Here is a 21,094-nt window from a genome sequence, read left to right on the forward strand (position 1 = left end):
TTCTTTCAGCCTTCCCCAGAGGTATCTATGGCCTTTTATGAGAGTGAATGTTCACTGGGGAAAAGGAAATAATCAGACTTTTTGGGGATTACTGGACACTGGCTCAGAATTGATGCTAATTCCAGGAGACCCAAAAAGTCACTGTGGCCCACCAGTCGGAGTGGGGACGTGTGCGGGTCATGTTATTACTGGAGTCTTAGCACAGGTACGTCTCACAGTGGGTCCAGGGGTCCCTGAACCCATCCTGTAGTGATTTCCCCAGTTCCAGAATGCATAATTGGAATATACACACTCAGCAACTGGTAGAAACCCTACATTGGATCCCGGACATGGGGTGTAAGGTTTATTATGGTAGGAAAATCCAAGTGGAAGCCATCAGAACTGCCCCTACCTAGAAAAATAGTAAATCAGAAGCAATACCGCATTCCTGGAGGGATTGCAGAGATTACTGCCATCATCAAGGACTTGAAGGATGCAGAGGTGGTGATTCCCACTGCATCTCCATTCAACTTACCTATTTAGCCTGTGCAAAAAAACCAAATGGATCCTGGAGAATGATAGTAGATATCGTAAACTTAACCAGGTGTTGACCCCACTCGCAGCTGCTGTTCCAGATGTCATTTCATTGATAGAGCAAATTAATACATCTCCTGGTACCTGGTATGCAGCTATTGATCTGGCTAATGCCTTTTTGTCGTCATCTGACCTTTGGAATTTGCTAGCTTCCACAGCCCTATGGGCCAGCAGCCTGCCATCTAACCTGCTGATTTTCGGTTTATCAGCCCCTGTAACCACGTAAGTCAGGAGAAAACTCCAGCCTGACCTTTGGATTTGGGACTTGTCAGCCTCCACAACCGCATGAGCCATTTCCTTGAGATAAGTATCTTTCTCTCTCTATATATATGTATGCTTCATTGGTTTTGCTTCTCTAGAAAACCCAACCTAAGACAGCTGGGTAACAAAGACTCTGAATGAGTAAATAATGTGGGAGGGGTACTTTCAAGTGTTCCTGTTTTGGAGTAGAGACCACAAGTAACTTCTCAGAGTCAAAGCCAGGACTGGGGTTGTGAGGGCGGGGCAGGACTTTTGGAGGAACCACCATCTTGCACCTTATCTTTGCCTCTGTGCTCCCTCCTCCCCATAGGCTGAGCTTGATTTATCTCTGTGCTCATGGTATTTGAAACCTAGTAGATGCTTAATAACGCTTGTAGAATGAATGAAGGATAAATACATCCATTTAGTCAACAAATATATATTGATTGCCTATTGTCATAGGGTTTTCCAGAGAAACAGAACCAATAATAGCCAATAATATATTATTGGTTCTGTCTGTGTATATATATATATATATAAAGACAGAGAGAGAGAATTTATTTTAAGGAATTGGCTCATGTGATTTTATGAGTTGGCAAGTCCAAAATCTGTAGGTCAGGGGAAATTCTGGCAGAAGGTCTATTTACAGTCTTGAGGCAGATTCTTTCCTTAAGAAACCTTAGTTTTTGCTCTTAAGGCCTTCAACTGATTGGATGAAGCCCACCCACATTATGGAGGGTAATCTGCTTTACGTAAGGTCAACTGACTTAAATGTTAATCACATGTAAATATGTGCATAGCAACATCTAGACTAGTGTTCGACCAACCAATTGGGCACCATAGCCTTGCCACGTTGACACATAAAATCAACCATCGTCCCTACTATGTCCAGGCATTGTTCTAGGAGCTGAGGCTACAACTACAGACAAGACAAATGCTCTGTCCTTGTAGATGTTATAGTTTAGTTCTCAATGTGCTCAGAAAAGTGAATCACACATCTCATAGTACATACACTGCCACTGTTGTTTCCTGAGGGTTTTGCCAAGTGGTGTTTGCAACTGCCGATGGATGATGATGTTTTGGAGCCAAGGCCCTGTGGTTGTTTCTGGGAAAAAAAGGTGAAGAGAGGTCAGTACCTGCTGAAGAGCCAAGATCAGTGAAAAGTCCTAACTATTGCTTATCGAGCACTCGTTACATGTCAGTGCACATATACATCCTCTCTCTGAGTTGTCCAACCATCCTATCAGGCAGGCCCTTTTATTCACTCTGTTTTACAAAGGGGGAAAACTGAAGAGCCGAGGTCATGTGGGGAGAGGGTGGTGGATCCAGGATTTGAATCTGGGCCCCCAAAGCCAGAATTCTTTACCACCTTAGCTCTACTGGTGGAGAGGGTGGAAAGGGGTGATGGGAAGCATCTGCAGGAGCTGGGGCTCAGCTTTAGGAGGGCTTTGGAGAGCTGTCCTGGATGCCGTCTTGGCCCTAACATCCTCTTGTCCTTGAATTGGAGCTGTCATTGGTGACTGCGGGCAGACCTGTCTAGTGAGGCTCCCTGTTGCCAGCACCCTGGGATGGCTATCCTACAATGGAAACCATGTCTGCCCACACCCAATATGGATCCTATAAGTTTACACACATCACTGAATGAAAATTACATATTACTGCCATTTCTAAACATCACTCCACCACTCATAGCTGTGGCGAGAGGCACTGAGTGCTTGGGGAAAGCTGTCAACAGCTCTAGGGCCCCTCTGGGCATCCGCAGCCTGGCAGGGTGGCAGTTACTCAGCATTGTTGCTGCCTCCACTGCGGTGGTGGCAGGCAGGAGAACCTGGTTCTGCAGCTGCCTCGAGGGTTGACCCCAGCCCAGCTATTTGTCCAAACATGCATTGATTCCTCCCTACATCTGAAGGCCGCTTCAGAGACTAGAGATGATAATAATAAAAAAAAATAATCATAGCCAACTTTCAGTGAGCACTTTCTATAGCCCAGAATCTGTGGAGATGGATCACAAACCTAACTGACTGATTTAAAGGTGTGGCTCTTACCCATGATGTTGCCCTGCCTCAGACCTATCTCCTCCTTCTGAGGCCATCAAAGAGAGCTTCCTCGGGGGAACAGGCAGCAGCAGAGAACTCGGAGAGGATCCATCAGGACAAACTCAGGGACCAACTTACCGTGTGTGCAAAGGTCTTTGTGCACATGTCTATTTACGTGTTCACATGTGAGTCCTTATGTACATTTGAGATTTTGTACATGCCTCTGTACTTAAAGTTAGGTGTGTGTACTCTACATACGCTTGCATCCTCATGTGTGTGTGAATGGGTGCCTTTGTATTCTTGTTTGTGTCCACACGTATTAGCATATGTGTGTGTTTGTGCTAATGTACATTAAGTGTGTATCTAATTTTTATTGGGAGCTTCCTATGTTCCATAAGTTCTATTGTTATCCATGAGGTGAGACTTCATCTTGCTTAGTTTGGACACGTCATCAGGAAAGACCAATCACTAGAAAAGGACATCATGTTTGGTAAAGTAGAGGGTCAGCAAAAACGAGGGAAACCCTCACTGAGATCGATGGACACAATAGCTGCAACAATGAGCTCAAATATATCAATGATCATAAAGATGGCACAGGGCCAGGCAACGTTTCATTTTGTTCTATATAAGGTCGCCATGAGTAAGAGCCAACATGATGGCAATTGACAACAACAACCCTATGTTCCAGGCATGATTTTAAGTGCTTTACAGGTATCAACTAATTTTATCCTTATGACAATCCTATGAGGCAGGTACTATTATTATCCCCAAGTTACAGATGAGGAAACTGAGTCACAGGGACGGTGGCTAAGTTGCCCAAGCATCCCTTCCTGTGCTTACAGGACCTGTTTTCTTCCTTTATGCCCACCCTCCCTCATTTTCAGTCTGTACTGTCCCCTCATCTTCCCCCACACCTGGATTGACCATGGGACTCAGGTGGGACAAAGCAGAGTCACCATGGTTAGTTCAAGCAGCCGAACCAAGCAGCTCATGAGAAGCAGTCCAGGGTAATTCAGTGTTACTCAAAGCATGGTCTACAGACAGCAGCATCAAATTCTTGGGCTCCACCCCAGACCTATTGAATCATAATCCCTGGGGCTGGGGCCCAGGAAATCTCTGTCTTCATGAGCCCTCAAACACTAAAGTTTGAAAGGCATTTAAGAACATGGACCCTGAAGCCAGACTGCCTGCATTGGGGTTCCAGCTCTGCCACCTCATTAGCTATGTAACATTGAACAAGTTATGTAAACTTTCCGTGTCTCAATCTCCTCATCTGTGAAATGGAAATAATAATCATCCCAAACTTTTTGAGGATCAAATGACTTAATACATACAAAGTGCTTAGAGCAGCCCCTGGCAAGTGACTTCTGTTGCTGGAGGGCTTGCTGTCACTGCGGTTACTTGTGGATGGCATGTGACCCAGTCCTGCCCAATGAGCATCAGCCGTGGGACTTTTGCTGGTCCCATTAGTAAAAGAGTTCTCTCTTTCTGCTGGGGTAGGATGCAAGCCTGAGGCTGCTGGTGGCCAAGTGCCACCTCAGGGAGAGCTTGCCTGAGAATAAAGCAACAAAGGAGAAAGTAAAGGAGTGGGCGGAGGAAACTCTGAGGGCATTTCTGGAGTGCCTGGACCCATGCCTGAAGCCACTGGACTTGTCAATTTCATGAGCAAGTACATTTCATTTTTGCTGAAATTACTTTGAGTTGGGTTCCTGCTGTTCGCACATTGAAGGACTCCTGTCCAGTGCACAATCTGACCCAGACATTTTACATTTTACTGCAAGTGAGTTCAAGGCCAGTCTGTGAGTTGGGACAATACTAGAATTCCTTATTCCCAGTGGGATGTCTCTTCTTGGCCGTCTCATCCCAATAAGGCAATTCCAGGCCTTATATCCCAGCCCTTGGTTGTCAGCTCCCTTGGGAGGGCATCCAAGGCTGAACCTTGAAGGTGAGGTTGCATTTCTCACTTCACTATGGGGGATTTTATTAGCAAACTGAACTCTGACAGCTTAATGTGTATGTTGCTGTTGTCATTAGCTGCCATTGAGTTGATTCTGGTTCATGGCCACCCCATATGTATAAGGGTAGAACTGCACTCCACAGGGTTTTCAAGGCTGTGACTTCTCAAAAGCAAATTGCCAGAACTTTCTTTCAAGGTGCCTCTCTGTGGGTTTAAACCTTCAACCTTTTAGCTAGTAGTTGACAAATTAACCATTTGGGTCACCCAGGGACTTCTGCCATTGTATTTCTTTGGGGCATCACTGCTTGCCTGGGCAGGGTGGCAGAACTTCCTCCCAGAGACCACATTCCATGTTATTCAGTCTCTTCATGAACTGGGCACTTCAGCCATGTGGAGATTTTTTGATGAGGCTCCCTGGCCTTTCAAAGGTCAAACACATCTTTCTTCTGCCAAGTTCCTCCATAGCTGCTGCTGGGCTCCCTCACTTGCAGTGCCAACCCTAAGCCTCAAGCCTGGAGATGGGCTGGGGCCAGAGGGCTGGTGCCCTTGTGGGTCATGACTGTGTCCATCTCCTTCCTTCCTTGTTCAAGGTGTGGGCAGGGGTCGGGCATGTACGGACAGGGCCAAAGCCCATGTCTGCCTTCACTTCCCCAGCACCTGGGCCTCTGGCTTCCCGCTTCTTTCCCCAGCCCAGCCAGGTGCTTTCCCCACATCTTGCTAATCCTCCCCCTCTGCTCATACTCCTCTGTCGTCTCCCCACCCCCAGGCCCGTACATCTTCCTATCTCAAATTGTCACCTTCTCCACATCTCCCAAACTCCCCCTGTCTCTTCCAGTGTCCCAATCTCCCGCTATTTCCCAAGACTCCCCAGCTTCCTTTAACCGCCACCATCTGCTCCGTCCCCACTTCTCCCGGCTTCCCCAGTGTCCCCAGGGCCCCTATCCTTTGCCCTCTTCCCACAGCTCTCGTGATGTCTCCATCGTCTCTGAATCTCCCTTCCCCTCTTCCACAGCCCTGCCTCAGGCAGCAGTCCCACACCTGTCTCCCTTCCTTCTTCCCTCTCCTCCAGGTGGCCCGCTGCCAGTCGGGTACCAGCCGGGTTGCCATGGGAACCATTCAGCAGCTTAGGAAGCTGCCATAGATCTAATCACAGGCTGTGAGGTTTCAAGGAACAGCTCACTTTCTGGCCCAAAGACCTGTGATGACAGCCGATTAGGCTGATGCTGGGGGTGGGGGAAGGAGGAACAGAAGCTGGGGAAGATGTCAGCCAAGGGAGGGCCAGGCCTCAGGGACTACCAGGGGCAGGAGGCCAGGCCCACCCCACCCCCACTGTCTGCTGCATCACTGGTGCTCTCAGACCCTCCTGGATTTTCCTGAAGATCCCAGATGCTCAATTTATTCTTTGATGCCCAGTTTATTCTTTCCTTGCTCCCCCATCACTCACGTTCATTCACTCATTCATTCATTCACTCACTCATTCATTCATTCTCTACCCTTCCACTGCAAGACGATGTGTTCTCAGGCTTTCCTCATGCTGTGGGAGAGATAGATCCTTATACAGAAACCTGCCCCCAGCATGCCCAGGTCTCTGCTGGGTGGCATCCAGGGGCTGTGGGAGATCCAAGGAGGGTAGCCAGGTCCATGCTGATGTGGGGGGCGGGGAGTTATGGAGTCTGGAGAGGTGCTTCACAGAGGACCCTTGAGTTGAGTCTCCAGGAGGGAGGAACAGAAATTTGTCATCCAAACAAAAGAGGAGGTGACAGTGTCCATTGCAGGCTATTTGGACACAGACCAAAGAGGAAAGCCTGTTTGTGAGCCATGAGGAGCCACCACTGACGGAGACATTTCTGGGGGTGCTGTTGAGTGGTTCCTTCAGACCACACCCCTCTTACAGCTGTGCCAAGGATGGGCTGGGGGACAACCTCATCCCTGGAAAAATAAAGTTCACAGCATCCAAGGCCCCTAGAGTTGGCGGTCTGTGTTTCAGGAGGGCAGGAGAGTGTTGGGGATTATTTGGGGGGTTATCCCACCTGCTAGCTCCCCCTACTTTAGCCATGTAGTCAGCAGATTTGACTCAGGGCTTTAAGTGCCAGCAGGGCCTGCCAGCTTGGTCTAGTCTTAGATGGCTCCCCCTGGTACCAGGCTTTTGGTTTCTCTCATGGAAGCCAGAGACTGTGTTTGCACATAATTTGCATACATTTGCATGCAGTGTCAGCAAGGCCCAGCAGAACATGCGGAAAACACATTTTTCTTGCCAGGGTGCTTGCAGCCTGGATTACAGCCCAGGTGCACAGAGACCAAAGCCCTATAATTCTTCCCTCCTCTGGCCCTCTGCTCCCCTAGGCGCCTTTTCCTGTGTCCCCTCCTACCACTGTGGAGGGTGTTACAGTCAGGAAGCCTAAATTCTCCTGGGCCTTAAGGACCAGGTGCCCCATAGGGGGAGGAAGCAGGCTGGTGGGGCAGAGTCACACTTGGCTTATGAACTGCCTAGCAGGAGCCCAGAGCTCAGCTGCCATTGTTTTGGGTTCCCGACAGTTCTGCTCCATCCAGTAGTCTGCACCTGGCTCCCATCTCTAACTTAGCAGCCTTGACTCTCTCTTCACCTGCACAACTTTCCACCCCAGCAACCTTGGTCTTCTCACTATCCCCTGCGATGCTGGGTGCTTTCTCACCCCCACACCCTTACTCCTGCTGTGACTCCTTTTAGGATGCCTTGTTCTGCCCTAGGAGCCTTAGTAGCGCAGTGGTTAAAAGCTCAGGCTGCTAACCAAAAGGTCAGCAGTTTGACTCCACCAGCTGCTCCTTGGAAACCCTGTGGGGGCAGTTTTACTCTGTCCTATAGATTGGAATCAACTCGATAGCAATGGGTTTGGGTTTTCTTTTGGTTTTGTTCTGCCCTAAGCTCTGCTGCCCTCCACATCCCAGATCCTGGCACTCTTGTCCTTGTCCTTCATGACCCAGCTCAGGGGTATCCTCTGTGAACTTCCTGACCTTCCAGGCAGAGTTGAGAGCTCCCTCTTCTGGGCCTCCATTGGGCTTAGCAGGGCACCTAAGAGCTCCAAGCACCAAACCCCTTGCCTTCGAGTTGATTCCGACTCATAGCGATCCTATAGGACAGAGTAGAACTGCCCCGTAGGGTTTCCAAGGCTGTAAGTCTTTACAGAAGCAGACTGCCACATCCTTCTCCTGTGGAGCGACTGGTGAATTTGAACCGCCAATCTTCTGGCTAGCAGCTGAGTGCTTAACCACTGCACCACTAGGGCTCCTAAGAGCCCCAAGGCCGGATTCAAATCCTGGCTCCTCCACTTAGGAGCTCTGTGACCTAAGGCAAGTTACTTAACCTCTCTGGGTCCCAGTGTGCTCCTCTGTAAAGTGGGGATCACAGTGGTACTGACTTCACAGTCTTGTGGTAAGATTAACTTAATGAGATGATGCAAGTAAAACCCTTAGTCCAGTGCCTGGCACATGGCGAGCCCTCCATGAGTGATGGTCATTGTGTGGCATGGTGCCTACTATTCTGCAAGGACTTTTCTGTCCTCCCCTCTGGGCAGTGAGCTCCCAAGGACAGAGTCTTTCTTGGTTTTAGTACACCCAGTACCTACCATAGGCTTGATGCTGCTAGGTGATTAGTGGACATTTGTTGAATGAATGGACAAATGCTGGAGTTTTTATTCTGTCTATTTTGCCTTCCCTTCTCCCCACTTAGCTTTTCAAATATAAAGGCTGGGTTTCATGCTCAGATATACTCTTCTTGGATCCCATGGGTTATTTCCTTAGGCAGCCCCTTTCCATACAAACAGAATCCCGCCCCGATCCACACATCCACCAGCCATCCTCTTGGATACATATTTCTCATTGTCTGCTTGTCTCACCTTCCCTACTGAGCACCAGATTAAGTGGCTGTTCAGCAGCTCAAGTGCACAAATATTCCTTTCAAAATTATTATATTCATCTCTTGTTGGCAGAACATGCCATACGAAACATCTCAACCTCTTATTGAGCAGGGGTGTGTGCTTCCTGCTTCTGCCTCAACAGTGTACTGAGGCCAAAAGGCCTTGTCAGGTTTCCTAGTGCCTCCTTTGTCAAGTATTGGGTAAGCCCAAAGGGCCAGTAGGGGAGGTGATTCTGGGCTAATCTGAGATTACCTAGGCAGGGCTATTCTCATCATCGCCACCACCATTACCACCACCATCACCACCATCACCTTCGCCAGCACCACTACTGTCACCACCTAGATTGCCACCATTACCACCAAGATCACCACCTCCATCTACACAGTCACCATCACCACCATCACCACCATCACCATCATCATCACCATCACTACCAATTTCACCACCATGATCACATCCACACAGCCACCACCACCATCACCACCATAACCACCTCTACCATCACCACATCACCACTATCACTACCAGCAATGCCACCATGTTTCCACTGCTATCTACACAGTCATCATCACCAGCACAATCACCATCAGAACCATCATCATGACTATCATCACCACCGTCATTGTCACCATCATCATCACCACCATTATCACCATCATCACCACTATTACTGCTACCATTGCCACTGCAAGAAATAACACTAGTAATTATTAACATTTATTGAGTGCTTTATCCATGCTAGGCATAGAGATAAGTACTTTATGAGCATAATTTTATTTGATTCTCTAAATGACCCTATGAAGTAAGCATAGTTTTCATTCTCGTTTAACAGATGAGAAAACTGAAGCTCAGAGAGGTTAAGAAACTTGCCCAACATCACACAGCCAGCAAGTGGTGGAGTCAGTTATTTTTTTAAAAACTCGAGTGAGCAGACATTTAATGAACGCTTATTAGCATGCAGGGTATGGTGCCTCCCATTACCAGAGACACAGAGATGAGTGTTTCCTGACTGCAGGTGTCTTTACAGGTCTGTAGGGGAGATCCAACACATATCACTAATACAAAACAGCCTATAGGCAAACATCTTAAGGGAGATGCTGGCAAACTTCCCTGAGGGCCATGGGAAGGAAAGATCCTATGTGGTTAAGACCCACACCTAGGGGCACCCCTATAATTCACAGATTTTGATAAGGGTTGTCCTAGGCTTTGTGGTCACTGGCGCCTATTTGTCTTTATGACTGCCCCAGGGAGCGTGGCCAACCCAAGAGCGGACGTGGCTCTCTCTTTCATTCCACATGCCTAAGCCCAGGCCAAGTTGTTCTTGCTACTCAAGGTTTTCCAGGACCGCTATCTTGGTCTCCAGCTGGAAGGGAGTTTAGCAGCCTCCCCCACCCCAATTTAAAAGCTTTTTATTGTGATAAAATACATATAACATGAAATTTTCCATGTTAATCATTTTAAGCGTACAACTCAGTGGCGCTAATTACATTCACTATGTTATGCACCTTCACCACTATTTCCAAAACTTTTCCATCACCCTAAACAGAAACTCTGTACCCATTAAGCGGTAACTCCCTCTCCCCGCCCCTTCCCCAGGCCCTGGGAGCCTCTATTCTACTTTCTGTCTCTATGCATTTGCCTATTGTAGATTATTTCATGGAAGTGGACTCATACAATATTTGTCCTTTTGTGTCTGGCTTCTCTCACTTAGCATAATGTTTTCAAGGTCCATCCACAATGTAGCATGCATCAGTACAGTCCTGCCCTCATGGAGAAGACAGGAGGACAGACATGACTCCAATAGTTATACAGATGGAAATGTAATTACAAACAGTTTTGAGTTCTACCCTGTCTTAGGCTGGGTTCTCTAGAGAAGCAAAACCAGTGAAGCATCTATATATCTGTATGTGTGTGTATATATATATATATATATATAGAGAGAGAGAGAGAGAGAGAGAGAGAGAGAGATTTATATCAAGGAAATGGCTCATGTGGTTGTAGAGGCTGGAAAGACCCAAGTCTGTGAGTCAGGCTGGAGCTTCTCGACTCACGTAGCTGCAGGGGCTGGCAAACCCCAAATTGGCAGGTCAGACAACAGGCCTCTGGCTCACAGGCTGCAGAGGCTGACAGGTCCCAAGATCAACAGGTAAGCTGTTAGCTCAAGTCCCAAAAAACCAGAGGTCAGATGAACAGGAGCCAGCTGCAGGATCTAGAGTGAGCAAAAGCCCTGGAGCTTTGCCAGAACGTCCACCTATATTGGATGCAGTCCATGCTCCCAAGGAAACTCCCTTTTGCCTGATTGGCTGCTCAGAACAGATTTCATCATGGAGTTGCTTATGTCATTACATAGCTGCCAAACTACATCATAATGGCAAACCACGAGAATCATGGCCTGTGGTTAAGTTGACACACAACCTTAACCATCACATACCCCAAAGAAGTAGAGGATGTTAAAATAACTTGGAAACTGTACCCATCAAGGTGATTTTGACTCATGGGGATCTCATGTGTTATAGAGTAAAACTACTCCATAGGGTTTTTCTTGGCTGTAATCTTTACAGAAGCAAATCGCCAGGTCTTTCTTCTGTGGTGCCACTGTGTGGGTTTGAACTTTCAACCTCTAGGTTAGTAGTTGAGCACAAACTGCACCACCCAGGGATCTCAACATGGAATAGAGAAGGGGAAATGGTTTTAGGAGTTGGCAGAGGCTTCCTGGAGGAAGTGATGGTAGAGATAAAAAATAATGATGGCAATACTTACCAAGGGCTAACTGGTGCTGGGCTGGACTGATCTTTTGCAGCAGCTCTGGTTGTTAATTTGGTTAATGCCTGTGTTGTATCAGCTATTCGACTGTATAATATCACCTCCAGGGCCATGCACCATTTTAAGCACTTCACTCATATTAACTCATTCTGTTGTTACCCCTATGGGGTAAGAACTAGCATTATTCCCATTTTACAGATTGGGAAACAGAGGCACAGGAAGATTGAGTAAATTGTCCAATTATATAAAGCTAGTAAGTAGTGGGGTTGGAATTTGAACCCAGACTCTCCGGCTTTGGAATTCAGCCTTTTAACCATTATACTCTTAATATTTCTGCTGAGTGAGCGGGGATTAACTAGGTAAATGCAGGGGTGGGCAAGGGGGCAGGGGTGAGCATTCCAAGGAGATTGGAACACAACTGCAGGAGCAAATGCCTGGTTGTAGGAAATGTAGGGAGGATTACAGGAGCCAGATGAGGTCTTGTGCACCTGTGAATGAATGGATACGCTAGAGTAGTTTCTGCTTCACTTGTGTTACTTCATGTAAGTGTCATAGCAATGTGGAGGGAGATGTTATTATCACCATCCTACACATGAGGAAAAGAGCCCTGGTGGCACAACAGTTAAGTGCTCCGGTGGTAACTGAAAAGTTGGAGGTTCAAACCCACCCAGCCATTCCATAGGTGAAAGACTGGTGATCTGCTTCTGTAAAGATTACAGCCTAAATAACAAATGTTGGAAGGGCTGCGGAGAGTTTGGAACTCTTATGCACTGCTGGTGGAATGCAAAATGGTACAACCATTTTGGAAAATGATATGGTGCTTCCTTAAAAGACTAGAAATAGAAATACCGTCTGATCCAGCAATCCCACTCCTAGGAATATATCCTAGAGAAATAAGAGCCGTCACAAGAATAGACATATGCACACCCATGTTCATTGCAGCATTGTTCACAATAGCAAAAAGAAACAATCTAGGTGCCCATCAATAGATGAATGGATAAACAAACTATGGTACATACACAATGGAATACTATGCAACAATAAAGAACAACGATGAATCTGTGAAGCATCTCACAACATGGATGAATCTAGAGGGCATTATGGTGAATGAAATAAGTCAATCACAGAAGGACAAATATTGTATGAGACCACTACTATAAAAACTCATGAGAAGTTTTACACACAAAAAGAAACAATCTTTGATGGTTATGAGAGAGGGAAGGGGTGTGAGGGAAAAACACTAAATAGACAATAGGTGAGTGGTAACTTTGGTGAAGGGTAAGACAGTACACAATACTGGGGAAGCCAGCACAACTTGTCCAAGGCAAGGTCATGGAAGCTCCACTGACATATCCAAACTCCCTGAGGGATCAAATTACTGGGCTGAGGGCTGTGGAGACCATGGTCTTAGAGAACATCTAGCTCAATTGGCATAACATAGCTTATAAAGAAAATGTTCTACATTCTACTTCGGTGAGTAGTATCTAGGGTCTTAAAAGCTTCTGAGCAGCCATCTAAGATACTCCACTGGTCTCACCACATCTAGAGCAATGGAGAATGAAGAAAACCAAAGACACAAGGAAAAGATTAGTCCAAAGGACTAATGGACCACAACTACCACAGCCTTCACCAGACAGTCCAGCACAACTAGAAGGTGCCCGGCTACCACCACTGACTGCTCTAACAGGGATCACAATAGAGGATCCTGGACAGAACTGGAGAAAAATGTAGAACAAAATTCTAACTCACAAAAAGACCAGACTTACTGGTCTGACAGAGACTGGAGAGACCCCGAGAGTATGACCCCTGGACACATTTATAGCTCAGTAAATGAAGTCACTCTTGAGGTTCACCCTTCAGCCAAAGATTAGACAGGCCCATAAAACAAAGCAAGACTAAAGGGGCACACCAGCCCAAGGGAAAGGATGAGAAGGCGGGGGTGGGGGAGAGGAAAGCTGGTAATGGGGAACCCAAGGTTGAGAACGGGAGAGTGTTGACATGTTGTGGGGTTGGCAACCAACGTCACAGAACAATATGTGTATTTATTTTTTAATTAGAAACTAGTTTGCTCTGCAAACCTTCATCAAAAGTACAATTTAAAAAAATTACAGCCTAGAAAACCTTATAGGGCAGTTCTACTCTGTCACGTGGGCTCATTATGAGTTGAAATTGACTTGACAGCAACCAGCAACAACAACAACACATGAGGAAGCCAAGGTTCAGAGAAGTGAGGCCAACAGAAGGGTTAGAGCTGCGATCTGGGCCCAGGGCTCGGCCTCTAAACCCTTCAGTCTATCCACTATCCTAGACTGCCCCTGCCCCTTGACAAGCTGTCTTAGGCTGGGTTCTCTAGAGGAGAAAAACCAGTGAAACATATAAATATATATAGAGAGATTGTAATCCAAGGAAATGGCTCATAAAGTCATGGAGGCTGACAAGGTCTTAATCCATGGGTGGGGCGTCAGGCTGGTGGCCTCTCATGACTCACATGGTTGCAGGACCTGATGAAACCTAAATCGGCAGATCAGATGGTAGGCTGCTGGCTCATGAAGCTACAGAAGCTGGCGAATCCCAAAATTTGCAGATCAGGCGGTAGGCTGCTGGCTCAGATTCCAAGAACTGGAGGTCAGATGATGACGAGTTGGATGCAGGATCCAGAGGGAGAGTGAGGCTTGCTGCAACATTCATTTATATACTGGAGTCAGGCCACACACCCAAGGAAACTTCCTTTTCAACTGATTGGCTGCTCATAGCAGATGTCCTCGTGGAGGTGATTGCATTATCTCAGATCTCATCACAGAGGCAATTATACTATATTACATTATGGAAGAGCGATCAGTAAAATGTCTGCCAAGCCGCTGAGAATCATAGCCAACCAAGTTGACACATAACATTAACCATCACACAAGCAAAGGGGAGAGACACCAGCAAAGAGGAGGCAGGGATAATTATTTGCATTTAAAAAATAAGGAGGTGGTGGCTCAGGATTGAGTTTCTGGCTGCTTGGTGGTGGTGCTCAGCACTGCCACCCACAGGCCTTTGGTGGAAATGCTCTCCATGCATCTTCCTGCGTCCCATGGTCTGCAACTCTGTGATTCCTGGAGGCCCAGGCCAGGGCTGGGAGCAGGTGGTTGCTTCATGGTCCACCTGCTGCTCAGCAGCTGGTTCCTGGAGGTGCCAGGGCAGGTGCTCAGTCTGAATGATACACTGGAGCACAGAAGAGAGTGCTGCTTCCCAGCCAGATCATGCACAAAGCCCCAAGTGAGGAGCAGGCAAAGGCCTCATCTATTTTCTCTCCAGTGGCACTGGGCAGTGGCAAGGCCTCCTGCCCACAAGACGGAGGCTCCTTGCCTCTCTGGGCAGCAAAGAAATGCCATGTGTTCCTGGAGGCTGCAGGAATTTGTTTCATCAGTCACCTGTCAGGGGTGGCCTCCACCTCTGAGAACCTCTGAGCTGAGGTTTATCACGTTCAAGGGTAAGACCATGGCCTGTAGAGCCACCTAGGCTTGGATTCAAGTACTAGCTTTACCACTTACTGGCTGTGTGATATTAGGCAAGTCACATAACCTCTCTGAGCTTTAGTTTCCCTACCTGTAAAAGGGAAAGTGCTTACTAAAGTGCCTGGCCCACAGTAAGTCATACAAGAGGCACCATCTCCTTATCATCTGGCCAGAGCTCCCTTCCCACCACTCCTGACCAGTCCCACCCCTCTGCCTTTGCACACATCCCACTCTGCCTGGATGCCTCACTCAGCCTTGCCCGCTGGACAAGCGTCTCATCCTTCTACTGTCAGGCACCTCCTCAGTGCAGCCTTCCAGACGCACTCAGAGAGTCGGGAAATCCTGGCTTTCTCTGGACCCCCACAATGCCCTAGAGCGATGGGGTTGTAATTAGTCAGTTTGTAAGTCTTAAACCTTGGGCATTGATGGTTTAGTGGTAGAGTTCTTGCCTTACATGCCAGAGACCCAGGTTCAATTCCTGGCCAATGTACCTCATGTGCTGCCAATACCTTTCTGTCACTGCTGGCTTGTGTATTGCTATGATGCTGAACAGGTTTCATTGGAGCTTCCAGACTAAGATGGACTAGGAAAAAAGGCTTGGAGATGTAATTACAAAGATTGGCCAGTGAAAATCCTGTGGATCAGAACAATCAGATCTGAACCTGATTGTGGGGATGGTGCAGGACAGGGCGGCTTTTTGTTCGGTTGTGCATGGGGTCACCATGAGTCAGGGGCTGACTTGATGGCACCTAACAACAGCAAAGCCTTGAGGACAGGGCTGTGTTTTGTTCAGGACTCAGCACAGAGTTGGCTCAGAACATATGCGCTTTTAGTAAATGGTTCAAGGGAGGAATAGGAATGAATTAATGAGTAAAGGAGGGAATAAAAAAAGGAAAGTGGGAAGCAGGAAAAAAAAAGAAGGCAGGAGGGAAATAGAAAGAACAAAGGAAAGAAATGAGGGCAAAAAGAAGGAGAGGAGAAAGGATTGGACTCATGCTTGTACCCCCCCCCCCTCCCGGGACTCCCTTCTCCTCCCACCGCTGACATCTCAGAGCCTGTCCCAGGCTCCCTGCCTGCTCCTCTGGCTGTCACTGCCTCTGGGTACCACAAAATATTCATTGTTCTCTTACCTGCTCTGCTCCACCTCTTCCTGCCTCTTTGGTGTCAAACATGGTGGAATTATCAGAGGTAAAACATGTCTGCCACCAGGCATGGTGGTTGTAAGGGTGCTACTGCCAGCTGATTTGACAAAATATGCTCTTCTCCCCTAGGTTCGGGCTGCAGAGGCTGACTCAGCACCTATTGCTTTTTCCTGGAGGTCCCGGGTATGTCTTCTTCCCCAGAGGACCCAGAGAAAGTGGTAGTGTATGAGAAGGGCACAGCCACTGGGTTGGAGTATTTCTGGTAGAGCAGCTGGGGTCAGATAACCCTTGGCGAGGGGCAGACCACAGCCTGGGATGTGAGGGGACATTGGGGAATGGTCTGGCCTCTGTGAGGCTGGGTGGGTCTGAGCTCAGCTGGGCATTTTGGAGAAAATTTCTAGGCAACTCTTTGTGCATAATCCGTGGAGGCTGGTATTTTAAGATGGGCTGGTGCTTGGGAAGGAAGACTCTCCAGATGGGGCTGGAGACAGGGCTGAGACAGCAAGAGGCTATCAAGACTCTGCAGGCTGAGTGGTCAGACGCCAAGAGTCAGAAAGGCCACCAAGATGATGGCTCCATGGAACTCAGCTATGGCTGCTGTGTTCTGTGCACTTAGCATGAGCCAGGTCCTATGCTAGGTGCTCCAGGGACCTTGCCTCATTCCATCCTCACACTAGCCTTCTGAGTTATGTGTTATCACCATCCCCATATGAAAGAACCACAGTGTGGTAAGGTCAAGAACATTATCAAGCTAGAGTCAAGATTTGAACAAAGGACTCTCAGAGCCTGTTGTCTCTCTGTCGAGGTCTACCTTTGAGAAATAGCTTACTGCCAGAAATTCAAGCCGGATTTGGAAGAGGACGTGGAACAACGGATATCATTTCTGATGTCAGATGGATCTTGGCTGAAAGCAGAGAGGACCAGAAAGATGTTCACTTGTGTTTTATTGACTATGCAAAGGTATTCGACTGTGTGAATCATAAAATTATAGATAACGTTGCGAAGAATGGGAATTCCAGAGCGCTTAATTGTGTTCATGCTGAACCTGTACATAGACAAAGAGGTAGTCATTCAAACAGAGCAAGAGGAAACTGCATGGTTTAAAGTCAAGAAGGATGTGTGTCAGGATAGTACCCTTTCACTATACTCATTCAATCTGTATGCTGAACAAATAATCTGAGAAACTGGACTATATGAAGTAGAACGTGACATCAGGATTGGAGGAAGACTCATTAACAAACTGCGTTATGCAAATGATACAACCATGCTTGCTGAAAGCGAAGAAGACTTGAAGCACTCACTGATGAAGATCAAAGACTACAGCTTTCAGTATGAATTACACCTCAACATAAAGAAAACAAAAATCCTCACAACTGGACCAGAAAGCAACATCATGATAAACAGAGAAAAGATTGATGTTGTCAAGGATTTCATTTTACTTGGATCCACAATCAACGCCCATGGAAGCAGCAGTCAAGAAATCAAATAACATATTGCATCTGGCAAATCTGCTGCAAAAGACCTCTTTAAAGTGTTAAAAAGCCAAGATGTTACTTTTGGGACTAACGTGTGCCTGACCCAAGCCATGATATTTTCAATCGCCTCATATACACGTGAACGCTGACCAATGAATAAGGAAGACCTAAGAAGAATTGACGCCTTTGAATTATAGTGTTGGTGAAGAACGTTGAATATACCACAGAATGGCAGCAGAAAGAAAGAGTCTATCTTGGAAGAAATACAGCCAGAGTACTCCTTGAAAGTGAGGATGGCGAGATTTCATCTCATACATTTTGAAACATGTTATTAGGAGGGACCAGACCCTGAAGAAGGACATCATACTTGTACAGTAGAGGGTCAGTGAAAAAGAAGGACACTTGACAAGATGGATTGACACAGGGGCTGCAACAATGGGCTCAAACATAATGATGAATGTAAGGATGGTGCAGGACCAAGAAATGTTTCATTCTGCTGTACATAGGGTTGCTATGAGTCAGAACCGACTCGACGGTACTTAACAACAACAACAGCTGTAGACAATTTGGAAAGTAGTGTTCAATAAAGAAAATAGAATTTACCCTAAACCAAGTATATTTTCTATATCCTTTAAAAAAATCATATAGCACACCTCATTTGGTATCTTGTTTTTGCTATTTAACATTAGAACATAGCATTTCTGTACGTGAATAAAAAGTCTTAGTAAATATACTTTTTAATGGCTGTTGTAATTCTCTGGTTGAGAGTATATGCCCTAATTTCCTATATTCCCCTATATTTGGACATTTGAATGGATTTCAAGGTTTCTGTGTTATAAACAATACTACGATGCACATCTTTGTGTTCAAGGTTTTTCTAGACTTGAAGTGATTCCCTGATCCTAGACTTCTGGAAGAGGAATAATTATGTCAAAGGAAGAGTTGCTTCTTTTTTGGGGTAGATGGGAAGAGGACTGGGGTTTCCTGGCAGTGCACCCCAGAGAGGGTGATTTCTTTCTAAGGGAGATCAGCTTGCTGAGAGAACCTAGTTTCCTTTGGACTAGCAGGCACATTTCTGATTTCTTCCTTGTGAGGTAGACTTAAAACAGAACTGTTTATGATACGCTTTTGACTGTTTCTTCACTTTCTTCCAAGAGCTGGTAGGTGTGTGTCGAGGGGACCTTCATGCATTCATCTCGCTACTATGCTCCTGAGGCATTGGTGGTAGAATTCTCACCTTCCGTACAGAAGACCCAGGTCGATTGCTGGCCAAAGCACCCCTTGCACAGCCACCACCAGTCAGCCAGTGGAGGGTTGCATGTTGCTATGATGCCGAAGAGGTTTCAGTACAACTTCTAGACTAAGACAGACTAGGAAGAAAGACCTGGCAATCTACTTCTGAAAATCAGCCAGTGAAAGCCCTATGGATCACACCAACCTGATCCACAGCTGATCACAGGGATGGTACAGGACTAGGCAGCATTTCGTTCTTTTGTGCCCCGGGTCGTCAAGAGTTGGGGGGTCCTCATGAGTTGGAGGTTGCCATGAGTCAGGGGTCGCTGTGAGTTGATGGCAGCTAACCACCACCACCACCACAACAACTGAGCTCGCAGAGGCTCCACCGATTTAGAGAGCTTGGAATTCATCTCATCCAACCCTCCGCACACGTATACAGGTAGACTATTTGACTGGGGAGGCAACTGAATCCCAGAGAGGGCAGGTAACTTGCTCCTTGATCATTGCTTTGCTGAGCCGAGACCAGGCCTCCTGACTCCCAGTCCATTGCTCCTTCCATGGCATTAGCTGCTTCTCATTTTTTTTTTATTACAGGTCATATAATTCCATACCCTGAGCATAATGAATGAATAACCATAGCTGATACCATGGTTACCATGGCAACATTGGCCCAAAATTTCCTCCTGGAGGTGCTGGGCATGAGGGCTGGGGCTCCATGACAAACTTGAAGCTGGGGTGGAGGGGCAGACCTGGATGGGGCTGGAGTCTACTTGTCTCAAGCTAGTGGGGTGACATCACCCTGATGCCCTCAAGGCAGCCCCAGGGCTGGGCCCTGAGCAGAGACTGTAACCAGCGATGATGCTCCAGTTTGCTGCTGATGCGCCTGTGACAAAAAGAAGCAGGATCCATGTTTCAGGGTTTTTTGTTTTTTTTTTTTTTTTTTTTTTAACTGAGAAGATGAGAGGCACAGCCAAGTTCTGGAGCAGACTGAACCACCTCAGGAGGGAGAAACCATGTCAAGCCTTTTTGAAGTTCCAGGGAGGGAACGAGAGAATGGAGGCTTCTGGTGGTGGGTGACAGGCTCCAGTTTGTTCTGGGGAAACAGCACAAAAAAGTGCCTGGAGAGGGGGCTGGGCTCAGAGTGGGGTGCAGGGGGTGGGAGGGGCTTTCTAGACACAGCCCTGGGGCTCACAGGCCGGACCTGCTTCCACTTCTGAGGTACTGCCCTGACAGGGTCTCACTTCTGCCATGGAGGAGGGGGCGCTCTTATGGCTGCTCTTGGCTGGGAGAAAAGAGGAGAATGGGTGTGGGTCTGGGAGGGAGAAGGGGGGCATCAGGGTACAGAAGCTGAGGGAGAGGAGGTCTTCAGTATCCTTCTTTCCCTCAGTTTTTTTCTGTTCCCCCCTTCCCTCTCTTCTATATCCACCTCCGTTCTCCCCACCCCAAGTCTCTCCCTTCACTTCCTCCTCTACACCCTTTTCTTTTTTCCTTCTCTCTTATCCTCACTTCCTCTCTCTTCTCCTTCCCTCCTTCCTCCAGCAACTCTCATCTTCTCTCCTTTCCCCTCCCCAGCAGGTGGCTAGAAGTGCAGCCATTCTCTGCCTTATTCACCACAAAGCCAATCCTAATTTAAAAAGATAATAAAAGCAAACTACACTGGGTTCTCCCTGTCTCCCAGCCATCATCTGATCTTCTGCTGTTTGCTCAGGGAATCTAAACACTAGCCCAAAGCAAACAAAATTAAAAAGGAAAATCTATTGCTAAAAATTTCCAGAGCTAAAAAGACATGCATTTAGGACAGCATTTTCTAAACTGTCACCTATGAGTCCCCAGGCCCTCAGATTGGGAGAGGCAATTTAAGATAGTGGTTAGAAGCACAGATATTGGAGTCTGTCTGCCAGGGTTTGAATCCCCGCTCCGTAGTGCAGTAGCCTTGTGACCATGGGCAAGTATTTCATCTCTCTGTGCCTCAGTTTCCCTTTCTTTGAAATGAGGTTGATGTGAAAATTAAATGAGTGAAAATGGCAAGATCTTAGAAAAGTGCCTGGCACACAGTAAGTGTTATATAAACCAAAAACCAAGCCGGTTACCACTGAGTTGATTCCAACTCATAGTGACCCCATGTGTGTCAGAGAAACCTTCATAGGGTTTCGGTGGCTGAAGTAGATTGCCAGGGCTTTCTACTGAGGTGTCCCTGGGTGGACTCGAACCAACAACTTTTCAGTTAATAGTTGAGTGCTTAACCATTTGTGCCACCCAGGTGGCCAAGTGCTATATAA

The 21,094-nt window shown here is 47.1% G+C and overlaps 1 non-coding gene across 1 annotated transcript; it reads left to right on the forward strand.

The window, feature by feature from the left end:
* Positions 1-15,381: 15,381 nt before the first annotated feature.
* On the forward strand, positions 15,382-15,452 carry TRNAV-UAC (transfer RNA valine (anticodon UAC)). Its single transcript has one exon. It is a non-coding gene; the product is annotated as a tRNA-Val (tRNA).
* The last annotated feature ends 5,642 nt before the right edge of the window (positions 15,453-21,094 follow it).

The sequence above is a fragment of the Trichechus manatus genome, unplaced genomic scaffold (assembly GCF_000243295.1).
Source record: "Trichechus manatus latirostris isolate Lorelei unplaced genomic scaffold, TriManLat1.0 scaffold00048, whole genome shotgun sequence".
NCBI lineage: Eukaryota > Metazoa > Chordata > Mammalia > Sirenia > Trichechidae > Trichechus > Trichechus manatus.